The 19,145-nt window shown below is 39.6% G+C and overlaps 1 protein-coding gene and 1 pseudogene across 9 annotated transcripts in view; both read left to right on the top strand.

Moving 5' to 3' along the window:
* Positions 1 to 19,145, top strand: part of DLGAP1 (DLG associated protein 1) — a 1,249,429-nt gene that overhangs the window by 814,070 nt on the left and 416,214 nt on the right. The window lies entirely within an intron of this gene.
* LOC137203454 (PX domain-containing protein kinase-like protein pseudogene) lies at positions 1,564 to 7,910 on the top strand (annotated as a pseudogene).

Raw genomic sequence — 19,145 nt, 5'->3', positions numbered from 1 at the left:
CATACAGACTGAAAGTAAGGGGATGGAAAAAGATATTCCATGCAAATGGAAACCAAAAGAAAGCTGGAGTAGCAATTCTCATATCAGACAAAATAGACTTGAAAATAAAGACTATTAGAAGAGACAAAGAAGGACACTACATAATGATCAAGGGATCGATCCAAGAAGATATAACAATTGTAAATATTTATGCACCCAACATAGGAGCACCTCAATACATAAGGCAAATACTAACAGCCATAAAAGGGGAAATCGACAGTAACACATTCATAGTAGGGGACTTTAACACCCCACTTTTACCAAAGGACAGATCATCCAAAATGAAAATCAATAAGGAAACACAAGCTTTAAATGATACATTAAACAACATGGACTTAATTGATATTTATAGGACATTCCATCCAAAAACAACAGAATACACATTTTCCTCAAGTGCTCATGGAACATTCTCCAGGATAGATCATATCTTGGGTCACAAATCAAGCCTTGGTAAATTTAAGAAAACTGAAATTGTATCAAGTATCTTTTCCGACCACAACGCTGTGAGACTAGATATCAATTACAGGAAAAGATCTGTAAAAAATACAAACACATGGAGGCTAAACAATACACTACTTAATAATGAAGTGATCACTGAAGAAATCAAAGAGGAAATTTAAAAATACCTAGAAACAAATGACAATGTAGACACAACGACCCAAAACCTATAGGATGCAGCAAAAGCAGTTCTAAGAGGGAAGTTTATAGCAATACAATCCTACCTTAAGAAATAGGAAACATCTCAAATAAACAACCTAACCTTGCACCTAAAGCAATTGGAGAAAGAAGAACAAAAAAAAACCCACAGTTAGCAGAAGGAAAGAAATCATAAAAATCAGATCAGAAATAAATGAAAAAGAAATGAAGGAAACGATAGCAAAGATCAATAAAACTAAAAGCTGGTTCTTTGAGAAGATAAACAAAATTGATAAACCGTTAGCCAGACTCATCAAGAAAAAAAGGGAGAAGACTGAAATCAATAGAATTAGAAACTAAAAAGGGGAAGTAACAACTGACACTGCAGAAATACAAAAGATCATGAGAGATTACTACAAGCAACTCTATGCCAATAAAATGGACAACCTGGAAGAAATGGACAAAGAGAAAATATGAACAGACCAATCACAAGCACTGAAATTGAAACTGTGATTAAAAATCTTCCAACAAACAAAAGCCCAGGACCAGATGGCTTCACAGGCAAATTCCATCCAACATTTAGAAAAGAGCTAACACCTATCTTTCTCAAACTCTTCCAAAGTATAGCAGAGGGAGGAACACTCCCAAACTCTTTCTACAAGACCACCATCACCTTGATACCAAAACCAGACAAGGATGTTAAAAGGAAAGAAAACTACAGGCCAATATCACTGATGATCATAGATGCAAAATTCCTCAACAAAATACTAGCAAACAGAATCCAACAGCACATTAACAGGATCATACACCATGATCAAGTGGGGTTTATTCCAGGAAGGTAAGGATTCTTCAGTATATGCAAATCAATCAACATGATACACCATATTAACAAATAGAAGGAGAAAAAACATATGATCATCTCAATAGATACAGAGAAAGCTTTCGACAAAATTCAACACCCATTTATGATAAAAACCCTGCAGAAAGAAGGCATAGAGGGAACTTTCCTCAACATAATAAAGGCCATATATGACAAACCCACAGACAACATCGTCCTCAATGGTGAAAAACTGAAAGCATTTCCACTAAGATCAGGAACAAGACAAGGTTGCCCACTCTCACCACTCTTATTCAACATAGTTTTGGAAGTTTTAGCCACAGCAATCAGAGGAGAAGAGGAAATAAAAGGAATCCAAATCGGAAAAGAAGAAGTAAAGCTGTCACTGTTTGCAGATGACACGATACTATACAAAGAGAATCCTAAAGGTGCTACCAGAAAACTCCTAGAGCTAATCAATGAATTTGGTAAAGTAGCAGGATACAAAATTAATGCACAGAAATCTCTGGCATTCCTATACACTAATGATGAAGAATCTGAAAGTGAAATCAAGAAAACACTCAAATATACCATTGCAACAAAAAGAATAAAATATCTAGGAATAAACCTACCTAAGGAGACAAAAGACCTGTATGCAGAAAATTATAAGACACTGATGAAAGAAATTAAAGATGATACCAATAGATGGAGAGATATGCCATGTTCTTGGATTGGAAGAATCAACATTTTGAAAATGACTCTACTACCCAAAGCAATCTACAGATTCCATGCAATCCCTATCAAACTACCACTGGCATTTTTCACAGAACTAGAACAAAAAAACTCACAATTTGTATGGAAACACAAAAGACCCCGAATAGCCAAAGCAAACTTGAGAAAGAAAAACGGAGCTGGAGAAATCAGGCTCCCTGACTTCAGACTATACTACAAAGCTACAGTAATCAAGACAGTATGGTACTGGCACAAAAACAGATCAATCAGTGGAACAGGATAGAAAGTCCAGAGGTAAACCCACGCACATATGGTCACCTTATCTTTGATAAAGGAGGCAGGAATGTACAGTGGAGAAAGGACAGCCTCTTCAATAAGTGGTGCTGGGAAAACTGGACAGCTACATGTAAAAGTATGAGATCAGATCACTCCCTAACACCATACACAAAAATAGCTCAAAATGGATTAAAGACCTAAATGTAAGGCCAGACACTGTCAAACTCTTAGAGGAAAACATAGGCAGAACACTCCATGACATAAATCACAGCAAGATCCTTTTTGACCCACCTCCTAGAGAAATGGAAAGAAAAACAAAAATAAACAAATGGGACCTAATGAAACTTAAAAGCTTTTGCACAGCAAAGGAAACCATAAACAAGACCAAAAGACAACCCTCAGAATGGGAGAAAACATTTGCAAATGAAGCTACTGACAAAGGATTAATCTCCAAAATTTATAAGCAGCTCATGCAGCTCAATAACAAAAAAACAAACAACCCAATCCAAAAATGGGCAGAAGACCTAAATAGACATTTCTCCAAAGAAGATATACAGACTGCCAAGAAACACATGAAAGAATGCTCAACATCATTAATCATTAGAGAAATGCAAATCAAAACTACAATGAGATATTATCTCACACCAGTCAGAATGGCCATCATCAAAAAATCTAGAAACAATAAATGCTGGAGAGGGTGTGGAGAAAAGGGAACACTCTTGCACTGCTGGTGGGAATGTGAAGTGGTACAGCCATTATGGAGAACAGTATGGAGGTTCCTTAAAAAACTAAAAATAGAACTACCATATGACCCAGCAATCCCACTACTGGGCATATCACCTGAGAGAACCATAATTCAAAAAGAGACATGTACCACAATGTTCATTGCAGCTCTGTTTACAATAGCCCGGAGATGGAAACAACCTAAGTGTCCATCATCGGATGAATGGATAAAGAAGATGTGGCACATATATACAATGGAATATTACTCAGCCATAAAAAGAAACAAAATTGAGCTATTTGTAATGAGGTGGGTAGATCTAGAGACTGTCATACAGAGTGAAGTAAGTCAGAAAGAGAAAGACAAATACCGTATGCTAACACATATATATGGAATTTAAGGGGAAAAAATGTCATGAAGAACCTAGGGGTAAGACAGGAGTAAAGACACAGACCTAACTAGAGAATGGACTTGAGGATATGGGGAGGGGGAACGGTAAGCTGTGACAAAGCAAGAGAGAGGCATGGACATATATACACTACCAAACGTAAGGTAGATAGCTAGTGGGAAGCAGCTGCATAGCACAGGCAGATCAGCTCGGTGCTTTGTGACCACCTGGAGGGGTGGGAGGGAGGGAGACGTAAGAGGGAAGAGATATGAGAACATATGTATATGTATAACTGATTCACTTTGTTATAAAGCAGAAACTAACACACCATTGTAAAGCAATTTTACTCCAATAAAGATGTAAAAAAAAAAAAAAAAAAAAAGAGTCGTCGTCTTCCCATCTCTCTGCCCAAGGCGTCTGGACCGAGGGCTAATTCTTAGGGCATCCTCTCTCTCTCTCCACCACCCAGGGTAGAGACTCCAAACACAACCCTAACAGATGCCTAATAGAATCCCTTGGGAAGCTCTCTGTCCAACTACTGAATGCTTCCGTGTATTTCCTCATCTTTCTATCTTCCCACTGGGGTCAAACTTCTCTAAGCCTCATCCTCTACCACCCTCATTAAGAATCAGTGCTCCCACCAAAGGAAACCATAAACTAAATGAAAACACAACCTACAGAATGGGAGAAAATATTTGTAAATGATGCAACCAACAAGGGCTTCATCTCCAAAATACACAAACAGCTCATACAATTCAACAGCAAAAAAAGCAAACAATCCAATAGAGAAATGGGCAGAAGACCTAAATGGACATTTCTCCAAAGAGGAAATGCAGATGGCCAATAGGCACGTGAAAAGATGCTCAACACTGCTAATTATTAGAGAAATGCAAATCAAAATTAGAACGAGGTATCACCTCAGGCCAGCTAGAATGGCCATCGTTAAAATGTCTGGGCAGCAGCAGATCCCAGCAAGTGATGGGAGTCAGTGCCTCTTGGACCTGGCCCTGGTCCCGAGGCGTTGGTGGATGGGCATCCCGGGATGGCCTTCATGGAGAAGCCACCGGCCAGCAAGGTCCTGCTGGACAACACAGTGCTGCTGACAGCAGCCGTTGAGGCGAGCCAGAGCCTGCCGTCCCACACAGAATATATCATTTGGGTACAACGAGGAATTTCTGTAGAAAATAGCCGACAGATTGTTAGGAGATACAGTGACTTTGATTTGCTGAACAACAGATTGCAGGCCTAAGTCTACCTCTTCCTCCCAAAAAACGGATTGGTAACGGATCGTGAATTCATAGCTGAGAGGCAGAAAGGTCTTCAGAACTATCTCAACATTATCACCGCAAATCGTATCTTGTCTAATTGTGAGCTGGGTAAGACGTCTTTAGATCCAAACAACTATTCTGCAAACTATACTGAGATTGCCTTACAACAGGTTTCCACGTTCTTCCAATCAGAACCAAAGTGGGAGGTGGTGGAACCACTGAAATACATAGGTTGGAGGAAAAGGAAGAAGTATTTCTTGATGAAGAGTAAAAATCAGCCAGAGAAGTGGCTAGTGTTAAGCCGGGCTGACCTTGGTCCTGACTAGTATCTGTCAGATAAAGATTTTCAGTGTCTAGTCAAACTTTGCCAGCCTGTTTGCACCCTTACGTCTATCATGTTACCTTTGCCACAGCTAACAAATCCTCAGCATTGCTAATTAGAATGTTTAATGAAAAAGGAACTTTGAAGGACTTGATCAACCAAAAGACCCATTCCTAAGGGACTACTGCAACCCTAAGAAGATTCAAGGCCTTGAACTCCAGCAAATCAAAACATACGGGCGACAAATATTAGAGGTACTAAGGTTTCTCCGTGACAAGGGATTCCCTTATGGGCATCTTCATGCTTCCAACGTGATGCTGGAAGGGGACACTTGCTGGCTGCTGGACCTTGAGAATTCCTTGTTGGGCCTTCCTTCTTTCTACCAATCTTATTTCTCACAATTCAGGAAAATCAGTACATTGGAGAGTGTGGACGTCCACTGCTTTGGCCACTTACTGTATGAGATGACGACCGCCAGACTCAGTGCCTGTAGACGCCTTCTCTCCTGCACTGTCTATGGCTGTGGTGGCCATGTTGGAGTCTACGCTGTGTTGTGAAGCCTGTAAAGGTGGCAGGTCCACCCTTTTCTGGCTCTTACAGATGCCATTATTCAGTGATGTTCTGCTAACTACCTCGGAAAAGCCACAGTTTAAGATCCCCACAAAGTTAAAAGAGGCATCGAGCATTGCCAAAGAATGTATAGAAAAGAGGCTAATTGACGAACAGAAACAGGTCCACCAGCATCAAAGACTGATGAGAGCTCAGCCTCACCATGGATCTGAAGAAGAAAGAAAACAGAGGGAGATTATAGCTTGAAAGAAGTCAAAACGATCTGCTCTTGAAAATAGTGAAGAGCCTTCAGCAAAATACAGCAACTCCAATAATTCAGCAGGATCTGGGGCCAGCTCACCTCTCACATCCCCATCATCACCGACTCCACCCTCCACAGCAGGGATGCCCGCATTACCTCCCCCTCTACCACCAGCAGCTCCCTTGCCTCCTGAGAGCACAGAGGCACCCACACAGCTTCTACCCCAGGCTGTGAATGGCGTGAGCCAAGGGGCCTTACTCAGCTCCATCCAGAATTTCCGAAGAAGAACTTTGAGGAAAACCGAAACCTGTGATCATAGCACTCCTAGGATCGGCTAAAGCTTTGTGTGTACACCTGGGGGGAAAAGTTCTTTTTTTTCCCCTCCACCTCCAACCCCTAAAGTACCCTCTTTCTGGATGAATAATTGCTGAGCCAGTACAGCAACATACGACTTTGCAGATGCTCACGTAAGGGGCTTTTCAAGAGGGAAACAGTCTTCAAGTAAAGTCAGGCTAGCATTGCTGCCTTACGAAATAGTTTGCTCCTTTGTTACTGTTGAAAAGGAATCTTGTTCGTCATCTTTTGGTGGCAGCAGCATATTGGAATCAGTTATTTCCACCAACAGAAGGAAATGGACAAAAAACAAAAACAATGACAACATACAGTCACAGCAGTGAATGGCCTTCGTGTCGCAGTCCCTCCTGTCCTGTCAGACAGCTCCTAGAAATGTTCCTCTCAGAGTTCATTTCTCTATTCTAAAGCATTTTCTGGTTATTTCTTAGATGACACCCATTCTTGCTACCTTAATTTCATCCTAGACATTAACACTGTAGCCCAAAGCACAGTTATGCCGCTGAGAGTCAGAGAAGCAACTGAGTTCTTCATTTTCCCCTCAAATAGAACGGGGAAAGTTCATAACAGTCTCTTACGTTCAAACAGGAACTCCATTGTGGTTATAGAACTCAGGGCTAAAGGAACTACTCTAGACTCTTAGTTCACTTTAGTTAGTATGTATCGAACAGACAAATGTTAACATCAGAAAAAGCTCTTTAGAGAATCTTCTTAATCATCAGCAATTAAGTCAAGTTTGGAGTTTGCCAGGGGAGGGTGTTATTATTACAACACAAGTACATTTGGCAAAATGAGTTCTGATTTTTGAAAGATTTATCCAAATATATCATCTTTTTAATGTTACTCATTTATTAGAAAGATCCTTTATCCTGTGATTGGCTTAAACCCTTAAATAAATTGCACTTTAAAGGATTATAAATAATCCATCTAAAAATTCAAGTTACGCACATCAGTGCTGGTTACTATGCAGAGAGAATGTCATTGTGTATAGTTTCATAGAATCTGTGATAAATGTTCAGCTGTATTTTTTATTAAAGTAAACCATGTCACAAAAAAAAAAAGTCTACAAATAACAAATGTGGAGAAAAGGGAACCCTCATACACGGTTGGTGAGAATGTAAGTTGGTGCAGCCACTGTGGAAAACAGTATGGAGGTTCCTCAGAAAACTAAAAATAGAGTTGCGACATGATCCAGCGATCCCACTCCTCGGCATATATCCAGACAAAACTATAATTCTAAACGATATATGCACCTCTGTGTTCATAGCAGCACTATTCACAATAGCCAAGACAGGGAAACAACCTAAATGTCCATTGACAGATGAATGGATAAAGAAGATGTGGCACATATACACAAAGGAATATTACTCAGCCATAAAAAATGAAATAATGCTATTTGCAGCAACATGGATGCAACTAGAGATTATTATACTAAGTGAAGTCAGTCAGAAAGACAAAGACAAATATATGATATCACTTATTTGTGGAATCTAAAATATGACACAAATGAACCTATCTATGAAACAGAAACAGAATCATAGACAATAGAGAATAGACTTCTGGTTGCCAAGTGGGAGGGAGGTGGGAGAGGGAAGGATTGGGAGTTTGGGATTAGCAGATGCAAACTATTATATGTAAAATAGATAAACAGTAAAGTCCTGCTGTATAGCACAGGGAACTAGATTCAGTATCCTGAGATAAACCATAATGGAAAAGATATGAAAAAGAATATGTATATATATAAATGAGTCAATTTGCTGTACAGCAGAAATTAACACAACATTATAAATCAACTATACTTCAATTAAAAAAAAAAAAGGAATCATTGCTAATACCCTGTTGGGGAAGGAAAGGAAGAGGAGGTGTTTCCTACTGTCCAAGGCCCGGTGATCATGAAGGGACACTTCTGAAGAGCAACCGTGTTCTACTGGCCTGTGTCAGCATCCAGGACACTCGGGACCACAGTGGGATTCTTCCCAGGCTGGAGAGGGGACATTAGATAGGGTCCTGGCAGTGTGAAAAGACGTCAACGGATCCCCGAACTGCGGAGATGTCACTGCTGAAGATTCGAGTGTTCACGTGCGTGTCTGATGACGCGACCAGGATGATGACACAGTGTAGCGCGTCAGAAAAACCGTTACCGTAGACAAAGGCATAGAGATGCTCACTAACCACGTAAAACAGAAGCCTCCAAACTTTCAGTCTTTTTAACAGTTATCTGGAAAATGGCAGCAAGATGGCATCATTTTTGAGCTCCCCAAATCACCCCATGCAAACAGAGCAACTAGGAGAGCAAACGCAAAACCTCACAGGCCACATCTACAGTCCAGTGGTGGGAAAACATATCCCTGTGTAGCCCCAGTATATGTGTGGGCTGGAATCAATGACTGGTGACGTTAAGATATGCGTGTTACAGGAAACAGAAAGGAGGAGGCAAAAGGGCCTCCTGTGGCCCCAGGAGCCTGTAGAGTCTTGTTGGCTCCAGTCTGTGGGTGAACACAGAGCACCACTGTGGGTGGTGCTGGAGCAGCCTGGGCCCCATGGACCCTCAACAGAGACCCGTAACAGACGTAACCAACGTCCCCTCTGAGACAAAGCCCCACAACGAGGAGAGGATGCTGGGGATGGAATCCGTATTGAGCGGGAAAGAGACAATAGGGGCAAAGGAGACACGAGCAAGAGAAGATCCAGATAAAAGTTGGGGAGGGGGAAAGAGTAGATACCAGACACTGTAAGGCTGTCATTGTGAACGCTTCCCAAAACAGATGCGGGATGCTAGAGCTGCGAAGCCAGGAAGCTCTCCTGATCCCACCTTCCCTCCTAAGAGTAAAGGAAACTCATGCCACTTAAACATTAGTACACAAAACAATTGCCGTCAAAGCCATAAGGGAAAATGGACTTTGAAACACAATAATGTCCCTACAGACATGAAACGCATGCTGGCAAGACAGGCCAACCAAAAATGACAATCTAATAATTCACGTCAAGCCAAATAAAAGGGAAATAAATGATAGGAGCCTTGAAAGAACAGCATAACCCAGAATTTTTAAAAAAGATGCTAATTAGAGAAAACACGGACTTAAAAAGCAAGTCTATAAAATTTGGGAAAATGTTAGAGAGGAAAGAAAAATTCACTTTAAAATCTCAAGACTAAATAAGAACAACCAAAGCAGTGAATGAACACCACAGAAACTGCTTTAAGAAAAACAGAATGGGAAAGAATAACTTTTAAGTAAAAAGATAAAATATATATACATACTTATATATATACTTATATAGACAACAGGAAAGGAGACCTAGTCTCATAGAAGTACCTATAAAAGAGAATCCGTGTAATGAAAGAGAACATATATTGTCAATTATAATTCAAGAATATTTTTCTGAAATTAAAAAAAGACTTGCACTACATATCGAAAGGACATACCTGGCAAAATGGACCCAGAATGGCCCTGCACCTAAACACAGTCTAGTAAAACTATTGATCTCTAAATAAAAAGAAAAAATTCTTTCTGGTGCCAAATTTAAAGGTTCATATCCCTTATAAAGAAAGAAAATGAGACGGTCATCAGACTTGGCAATAGCAGTGCTTTGTGCCAGAGGACAACAGGGTAATGTTTGAGACACACAAGGAAAGGAAGCCTGAGCTAAGGAGTTTATATCCAGCTACACTGATCTTTAAATGTAATGGTCACAATTGCTTACGCCCACTTAAGAACCCAGAGTATAGTTCCTATGAGTCTTTCCTGGTTAATTTCCTGGAGGACAAGCTTCAGACAGCCAAAATGATGGAAGAGACATGAACAGTAGTAGTCGTAGTGAGCACTAAGTACAGTGTATTTGTTTGTACAAGTTAAGAGTCCCTGCAGGTCTAAGGGAGAGGGTGTAAGAGAAAATGGCCAAAGGATGGAGGGTAGATGAGAAAGAGGATGTGAGACGTAGAGGAAGCCCTCTGATTGTCTCACAGGTATCAATGGGGAGGAAAAAGGTATTCGTTGAAAGTAGATTCTGGGGAATGGGAAACGGAGAAGAAGGGGTCACTAGCTAATGTCAATTTCCTTCATAGTAGGATGTTAGGAGGAGGTAGTAAAAGGGGGATTAAAGGTATCATACACAGATATTAGTAAATTCATACATCATATTAGCTCATGTCAAAATGTTAAGAAAAAGGCATCAGAACAAAGAAACACAAACCTTTCTAAATACAAAAAGATATGCAAAAGGGAGAGAGCAAGCAAACATTGTAGACCAGTACTTCTCAAACCATTGGTCAGGAAGGACCAGTAGTTTTTTTGTTCGTTTGCTTTTTGTTTTCCCCCCAAACAATGGCAAACCGCTATTTTTGTAAAATACACAGTCACATGCTTGGACTTTACGGCAGATTGCCTAAACATTTCTAAATGTGTTCTTTTGCTTTCTGTACATATGCCATGGCTTAGTAACAAACAGTTCATGGATCAGACTGGTAAAGACCATCCAGTGAAAGGATAGGAATGTAAAGCAATGAGATTAGGGGTGCGTGTATATATTATATCTGTGGAAATATACATAACATTAATGTGACAAAACTGATGCCTGTTAATTAAACAAGGAGGCCATTAGACTCATGCCCTGATGCCACAGAACCCTGTGTAAGCAAACCAAAACCTAAGCCTTAAATGCTTCCAGGTTACAAAATTGAGACCTAAGGGCAACCCACCACAAAGAGCCAACTGGGCTTTAAGCTGCAGCTGATCAGTAATTTCCTCACTTTGCTTCCACCTTTTCTCTGTAACTTTCTCCCCAGGCTTGCGTCAGTGGAGCTATTAGAAAGTTCCAGTTTGGCACTGCCCTTTTGAATCAATTTTTGCTCAGATCTTAAATTTTTTAAGATCTTTTAACATTCAAACATCTAGATCCTATTGATAAATGTAAAAGGGCTTAATTCACCAGTTTCTTAGAAAGGATTTTCAGATCACTTAACAAAGCAAAATCCAACACTCCAGGTTAATATATTGATACATTATTTATGTATATTTTATATATGTATACTTTTCTCCACTTGGAATAATACATGTAATTTTTTCAGATGAAGGAAAGTCTGAAAATTACGCTAACACTTGTCTAATAAAGAGGAAGGGGATAAAATATATATATGATATAGGTGCATATGTAAAATTAATACAGTTATAAGTAAACATTAACCTTAATGAAAGGATAAATCAGAGCATTTAAAAATAAAATAGTAACCAAAAGGCAGAGGTAGGAAATAGGACAGAGGGGAAGAGGGGATAAGAATAAAAACTAGATTTGTTTTCTAAATTTGACTTTAGAGTCATATAAAAATTTACATAATTATAAAATTAAATTTAACATAAAGCAATCTCTAAACATCAAAATGTGACAGCTGAGCCTTATGTCCAGCAGGTGGCATAACAGCACCAGGAGGACGCTTCCAAGTGTCTTTGAAACAGAGATTTGACTCTTGTCCTGAGTGGAATGTTACCATAAGGACAAAAACAACTACAGAGAAGCTTACACTGATATTTTCATCATGTTCTTGGTGGTATCTTAATATTTATTCTGAGACCATGTGTGTGTATTACGGATAAAAGCAAATGAGTAATTATACTCATATCATTGAAAACCTGAATATTTGACGTAAGGAAAGTACACAGCAAAAACGAAAATCCTCTACTACTAAATTTGAATAAGAAGTATTTTATGATACACATTATTTTACTAAACTAAATAATTCCTAGCTTTGTCCTCTGAAAAGACTTAGAAACAAGTGCTCGATCTCACACACTGAGATCATGGTCTCCACATACCATTTTCTACTAAAAGGAATCAAGTGCTCCTTGAAGAAGCAACTGATTACAGATCTGTGGCAGGAAATATATAAGATGATATCAGAATATCAGAGGCAGCCTTGATGATATCAGAATGCTGATATTAAGTTAAAGAAGCTCCCAGCAGCCAAAGGTGAGAAAAGTGAAACAATAATAAACACAGTAACTGCAGTAAGTTGAAACACATCAAGTGTGCTAAACTTCGTGTATTCCTAATGCTACTATGAAAATAAAATACTACTGACCATCCTTGAAAATGCAGGGAAACCAAAATCATTACTTTACAAACTAGCACATAAAGAGTAGAGATCAGGGAGGATGGAGGAGGGATGGAATGGGAGTTTGGGGCTAGCAGATGCAAACTAGTATATAGGATGGGTGAACAACAAGGTCCTACTGTATAGCACAGGGGACTATATTCAATATCCTGTGATAAGCCATAATGGAAAAGAATATGAAAAATAATATATATATATGTATAACTGAAACACTTTGCTGTACAGAAATTAACACATTGTAAATCAACTATACTTCGATTTAAAAAATTAGAAATAGAAAATAAAGGGGAGAGATCAAATATTTATCCTGCTTTCTCTATGCAAACTATTCCAAGTAACCAAGTAGTAGGTGAGATGTCTCTTTTCATAGAAGTATTTCATCTAATAAATGAAGAAGGAATTTTAAATTTTCAGTGCCACCATTTTACAACCTTTAATGAATCATCAGATTCAGACAATAGTAATCACTGACTGCCGATATCACCAAAAAGCCATCAGGCATGTGCTTCTGGATGGAGGTATGCCCCACCACCTATGGGATATTTTTACCAAAAACTGAACCTTAATCTGATGACATCACTATTCAGTACTAGTTCTGTGGAGCTGTCGAGCATTTGAAATGTGCCGAAGCCAAATGGAGATGTGCTTTAAATGTAAAATACACACCAGATGGCAAAAACTTAGTATGAAAAAACGAATGTAAACTACTTCAATAATATTTAATATTGACTACAAGCTAAAATAATATTTGCATATGTTAGATTTTTAAAAATTATATCATTAAAATGAATTTCAGCTAATTCTTTTCCTTTTTTAAATGTCATTATAAAATTTGAAAGTACATCGATGGAGCTTCCCTGGTGGCGCAGTGGTTGAGAGTCCGCCTGCCGATGCAGGGGACACGGGTTCGTGCCCCGGTTCGGGAAGATCCCACATGCCGCGGAGCGGCTGGGCCCGTGAGTCATGGCCGCTGAGTCTGCGCGTCCGGAGCCTGTGCTCCGCAACGGGAGAGGCCACAACAGTGAGAGGCCCGCGTACCACAAAAAAAAAAAAAAGTACATCGATAGTTAAAATAAGTGTATAAAAGATAAAATAAAATTATGTTTATGGCTAATATTGTATTTCTATTTGGACAGCCTTGCTCTAGTTGTAACTACAGCTTACAGGAAATACCTTGGACAAAGGAACATGTTACATGGCACCAGAAGAACGGAAATAGCAAAATCCAGGCTTTTGGAATCACTGTAATTCGTATTTCTAATCCATTTTAACGAGAGTCAAATTTAACACAAATGTATGTGCCTGAGCATTATAATTCATGTAGAGGTAGTCATGAATATTAATATCTATGAAATCATAGATTTGGTTTCTCAGTTATATTCTCACTGTTGCTCATAAAAATGTATAACAATTAAAAACTTATAAAACTTTGCTTTGCCTAAAGTAATTTATTACCAGTGCTATGTGAACTGCCCTATGCAAAACACTGATATATAATTTGTTCCTCCTGAAATTTTTAAATAAACTGAAAACTTATTATCTCAGTTTTGTCAGCTATATACATACATAATTATTATCTCTATACTAGTAGAAAGCCTTGGTTTAAAATTTACTATGTCCTTAAACCTCCCAATAGCATTCCTATAGCTCATGAGAACTTAATTTAAAATAATTTTCTTGATTAAAATATAACACAAAACCAAATTAGACATGTGAAAATTTTAAATCCTTTCCATCCTCTCTTCCATCTTTACTGTTGTCCCCAAAGTTAGACATTAAATGAATAAATGTACTATAAAATGTCAGAATAGGTACTGACTTAACGTTTGCTCATACTTCAATTTTAATGACTTTTTTACATACTTGACATAATAGGCAACCAAAAATATTAGGTAATTTGTGTCTGTTTATTAAATCAGAAATAATTTAATGGTATCTTAACTTCTTATTTTTACTCATTTATGGGAAAATGTATGAAAATTTAGCATGCTTTAATCTTTTACCAGGACAGAAATGTCTAGCCAACTCACAGAAAGATATCTTAGACACTCATACAGCAATGCACTCATAAATACGGTTATATATATTGAAAATCTTGCAATTTTTTTCTTTACTCACGCTGCACCAAAGCAGGCAACCACTAGGGGGCAGTGCTGTTAAGGCGACGATCTCTTGGGGATTGGAAAGGACAGCTTAGATCAAACTACCAAAGGCTAATGAGATAAATAGCAACAAAAGCATGTGTTTGTTTCCCCTTCCTTTTCTGAAGTTATACGGACAATACGCAAACTCATCACAACCTCTTGGAAGAGACGTTTTGCTGAAAGCCTGAGCCCTTTAGCTTAGTGACAGTCTTTTGGTGACATCTTCAATTCAATTAAAATCAGCTGAATTGCAAGCAAGAAAAGCATAGTAAGTAACTAACCCTATCGTTTCTCCGTTTTTTGGCTAAGATTGAAAGTACTAATTAACCCATAAAGCCGCCCACTACCTACAAAAAGAATAGGGTCAAAACTTAAAAATCCAAAGCTATGAAAATCTTTTTACAGTTTCTAAGATTATATTTTTGTCTTTTTTAAGGGCATAAAGCTCTTGTGAGCAGTTACTTGACAGTACATTTCGCAAAGAGTATTGGACATAGTCTATAAGTCCTTAATCTGTGATAATGAGATAATCATTTATATGTCAGATGCAGAATAAGCAGACTGCTAATAAGTTCCAGTACCTTTTACTATGATGTGAACTTTCTAATATTCAAGCAACAAATCACTTTTTTTTTCATTTAGAATATTAGAATCTAAGTATTATAGAAGCTATACTTTGAATCATGGGTTTGACTTACTTATATTTTAATAAACTATTCTAGAGAGTTCACATTATTTCGTTTTGAACAATTCTTGAAGTCTCTTTGGAATATATAATTTCACAGCAGGTAGTTCAGGTGATTATAAAAGTGCATCATTAATTAATCCTAGTTGAATTTGATTCATTTCTTCAGATTGACTTTGAAATTGTGCCTAGAATTTCTATAACCTGTTTGTCTTGAGGTTTTTATAAACAGTAAATGCTTTGCACCTCTCCATGTGATGGCCATCATCTGGCTTTTGGCAACTAGAAATTGCAGCTCGCCAGGGTTTCTGTCAGGTCGGAGAAAATTTTAGTCTTACCATATCTGTCAGCATCCCATTGCACAGAGACGTGGCTTCAAAGAGTTGAAGAGAGAATTTAAAGCAGCAGCTGTTTACAGAGCAGTGGGCAGGTTAACAGAAAGCAACCAGAGAGGCTGAATTACCCAGAAATCAGCACAGTGGGAAGTGGTCCCCACCCTAGGCGTGAAGGGATGGAAACAAGGAAGAAAGAGTGTTTCCGGAGCCTGAGAGCACTGGAGCTGCCATCCTAGAGGAACCACTGCTGACACACGGATGCTGGGAGGAAGCACGCCAGACAGACCCACCCTCTGTCCGCCTTCCCACCCTCTACTCTCCACCAGTGCCTCACTTGACCACCCAGAGCTCGGCAGGGAGGGGTGGACCACAGGGAGAGGGGTGGCCACAGCAGATGGGGAAGAAACAGGACCACTGAAGGGACCGACTCAATAAAGACAGTCTCACTACTGAAACTTGGCTCCCCCCTGAGCTTTTTACTTCACTCCCCACATTCTTGCCAAACCAAAGCAGAAACAGTATTTTAGGGAAACGCTTCCTTACACATGCCAGGCTTTTAGACAAACGTTTTGTTCCCTACTGCATGCCTCCCATCTTTTGTGCGATTCAAGAGGAAGCACTGTTTGTGCTAGAAAAGCCTAGAACTGTTTCTTCTCAACATCTCACCGTGACAAGCTTTTGAGTAGATTCAGTGAAGTCAGTGCCCCTTGAGTTTGGGGAGCTCAGTCAGCGATCCCCAGAGAAGGGAGACTGGATTCATTCCCTCCTGTATCTCTAAGGAGTTGTCATGAAAGCCCCAGCTCAACGCAGCACCCCTGACTGGACCATTGGAATCTCACCTTGTTTGGCTGACTTTCAGTGTTCCCTTTCCTTCTTATAATCTATTTGAAACTCCAGCAGGAAAAAAAATTCAAAGCAAAACATGTCACTTTCATAAAATATGGCTCTCATTGTATGCTACCCCTTCCTTACCCTACCTCCCCTTATTTTTTAAAAAATTTATTTATGGCTGCGTTGGGGTGAGTGGGGGCTACTCTTCGTTGCAGTGCACGGGCTTCTCATCGTGGTGGCTTCTCTTGCTGCAGAGCACGGGCGCTAGGCACGTGGGCTTCAGTAGTTATGGCTTGCGGGCTCTAGAGTGCAGGCTCAGTAGTTGCGGCTCACGAGCTTAGTTGCTCTGCGGCATGTGGGATCTTCCCAGACCAGGGCTGGAACCCGTGTCCCCTGCATTGGCAGGTGGATTCTTAACCACTGCGCCACCAGGGAAGTCCCCCTACCTCTCCTTCTGACCTCTCCTGAAAGGACGAAAGAAAAGGAAATCTCTATGGTTTCATTCTAATTACACTCTCATTAAATGACTGATGATTTTGTCACACAAGTATGGGCAAAGCTCTGTAAGAAAGCAACTGAATAAGCTGATGACTTTCAAAAAGCATATCCTGAAATTCAATCAGTGAATAAAAATTTATTCTTTTTTTTCCCTTCTTTCCTCAGAGTCCTCTGCATTATGCAAAGGAAGCCTCATCTTATTTTGTTTCCAACCCCCTTTTCTTTCTCTTTCCCCTGCACTGTTGGTTCCCATCTTATTCCCACTTACATCACTGCTATACTGAGTGGGTCCCAGGTGTGTGGGCTTTGTACCAGCAAGCTTTATCTCTTCATCTACTTGCTTCTGAAGATAAATCCTTGGCAGAAATGCAAACAAGTTGATCGGGCTTGTACATTTCTGTCAGGGGCAAGGCCTTCCTATAGCAAACCCAATCACAAAACTGACTTGATTTTCTTCTAACAGTTCTGAGCAAAATTAAAAATTGGATACCGCCACCTACATTGGGGCAGACTTAATATTGCTGGGTTCTCTTGTGATTACAGGGTACATACACTCTCTCACACCTTTTCCAAATAGGTCTTACAAGTCTTCAAGGGACCTGTGTTAGCTAAATAATCTTGACAGTTATTACAAAGAAAGTTTGTTTCTTAAATGTCTGTACATTTCTCGATGCCAGTATTTATAGTTCAGTTTATTTGTACAGGTTGTACCACTTACTAACAATGAGACCTTATTAAAATAGGTAGCTTTTATGTCAATTTGGGGGGGGGGGAAGGAGGAGAAAAGCTAACAGATCTATACCTTTAAAATATAGATCTTATCATTTCAGTTCAAAGGAGCCAGCTGGGCTACCAGACTTCCCCACTTCACAAAAGAGCTGCTTGGCTAAGGGTGTTCCAAACAAGACATCTTTTTTTTTTTTTTTAATGCTTTAAATCATTAAAAATAGAGGGAACAAATCTAAGAAGGTAAACCAATTAAGTAGGAACTTTTCAATGAACATGTTTTTAGGCATATAGAAACTGCAAAGAGTAAGAGGATTTTCCCTCAGGCGCTGTCTTATTAGGCTCGATTTATCCTGTTTATTGTGGAAAAACATGACTGGATGTGCCGTCCGGGGAGAGGAGTATTCTGTGATCTAGAGAAACATCTAGTTTCTCTTCAATTTGTCATTTTTAGAAACAATCACAAAGAAGTGCAGTTTTTTTTGTGTGTGTGCGGTACGCGGGCCTCTCACTGTTGTGGCCTCTCCCGTTGCAGAGCACAGGCTCCGGACGCGCAGGCTCAGCGGCCATGGCTCACGGGCCCAGCCGCTCCGCGGCATGTGGGATCTTCCCGGACCGGGGCACGAACCCGCGTCCCCTGCATCGGCAGGCGGACTCTCAACCACTGCGCCATGAGGGAAGCCCAGAAGTGCATTTTTCCATAGTCTTCCATATACAAAGTATGTCAAGGCAGGACAAATATTATGATTTATATTCCATTAAATAGTCATTGTAGGGTTATTACCTTTGAATAAATTATGACCTCAAACGTATCTAAGGAAATTATAAAAGTGAAAATAAATGTATCTGAACACACTTTTTGAACTTTGACACTTACAAGGATAATTAAAATACTAGCACCTAGTGTTGTTCTATAGATTGAGTTTACGCAAAGCACTTGGAACAAGACCTGGCAGAGGTCACTGTAAGAACTAGCTATTATTATAGAGTTTTTAAAATATTATGGTTATAATTGAATTTTAGAATTTTAAAATATGATGAAAAAGAATAGCATTCAAGTCAGTGGTTTTCAACTTTTTCAAGCAGCAAAATGTAATTTTTCAAAAATTCTTTCTGCGGGCTTCCCTGGTGGCACAGTGGTTGAGAGTCCACTGAGCCTGCGCGTCCAGAGCCTGTGCCCCGCAACGGGAGAGGCCACAACAGTGAGAGGCCCGCGTTACACAAAACAAAAAAAAATTCTTTCTACAAACACAAAAGGTCGAGTGCACCCCAATTAGTAGGCCAGATAAAAAGGAGTCTCTGCTTGAAGTGGGGCCCAGACTCCCAGCATCAGCTGAATCCCCCGAGGCAACTCCGGAACCCAGTCTGAAAGCTGAGCCAGGGCACCCCACCATTTCACAGATGAGGAAAATAAACCCTAGGGAGGGAGATGCCCTCATTCCCAAAGCCAGCACATTCA

The sequence above is a fragment of the Pseudorca crassidens genome, chromosome 12 (genome assembly GCF_039906515.1).
Source record: "Pseudorca crassidens isolate mPseCra1 chromosome 12, mPseCra1.hap1, whole genome shotgun sequence".
Classification (NCBI taxonomy): domain Eukaryota; kingdom Metazoa; phylum Chordata; class Mammalia; order Artiodactyla; family Delphinidae; genus Pseudorca; species Pseudorca crassidens.
Note: the sequence above shows the minus strand (reverse complement) of the source record. Positions and strands in the feature narration are given on the sequence as shown.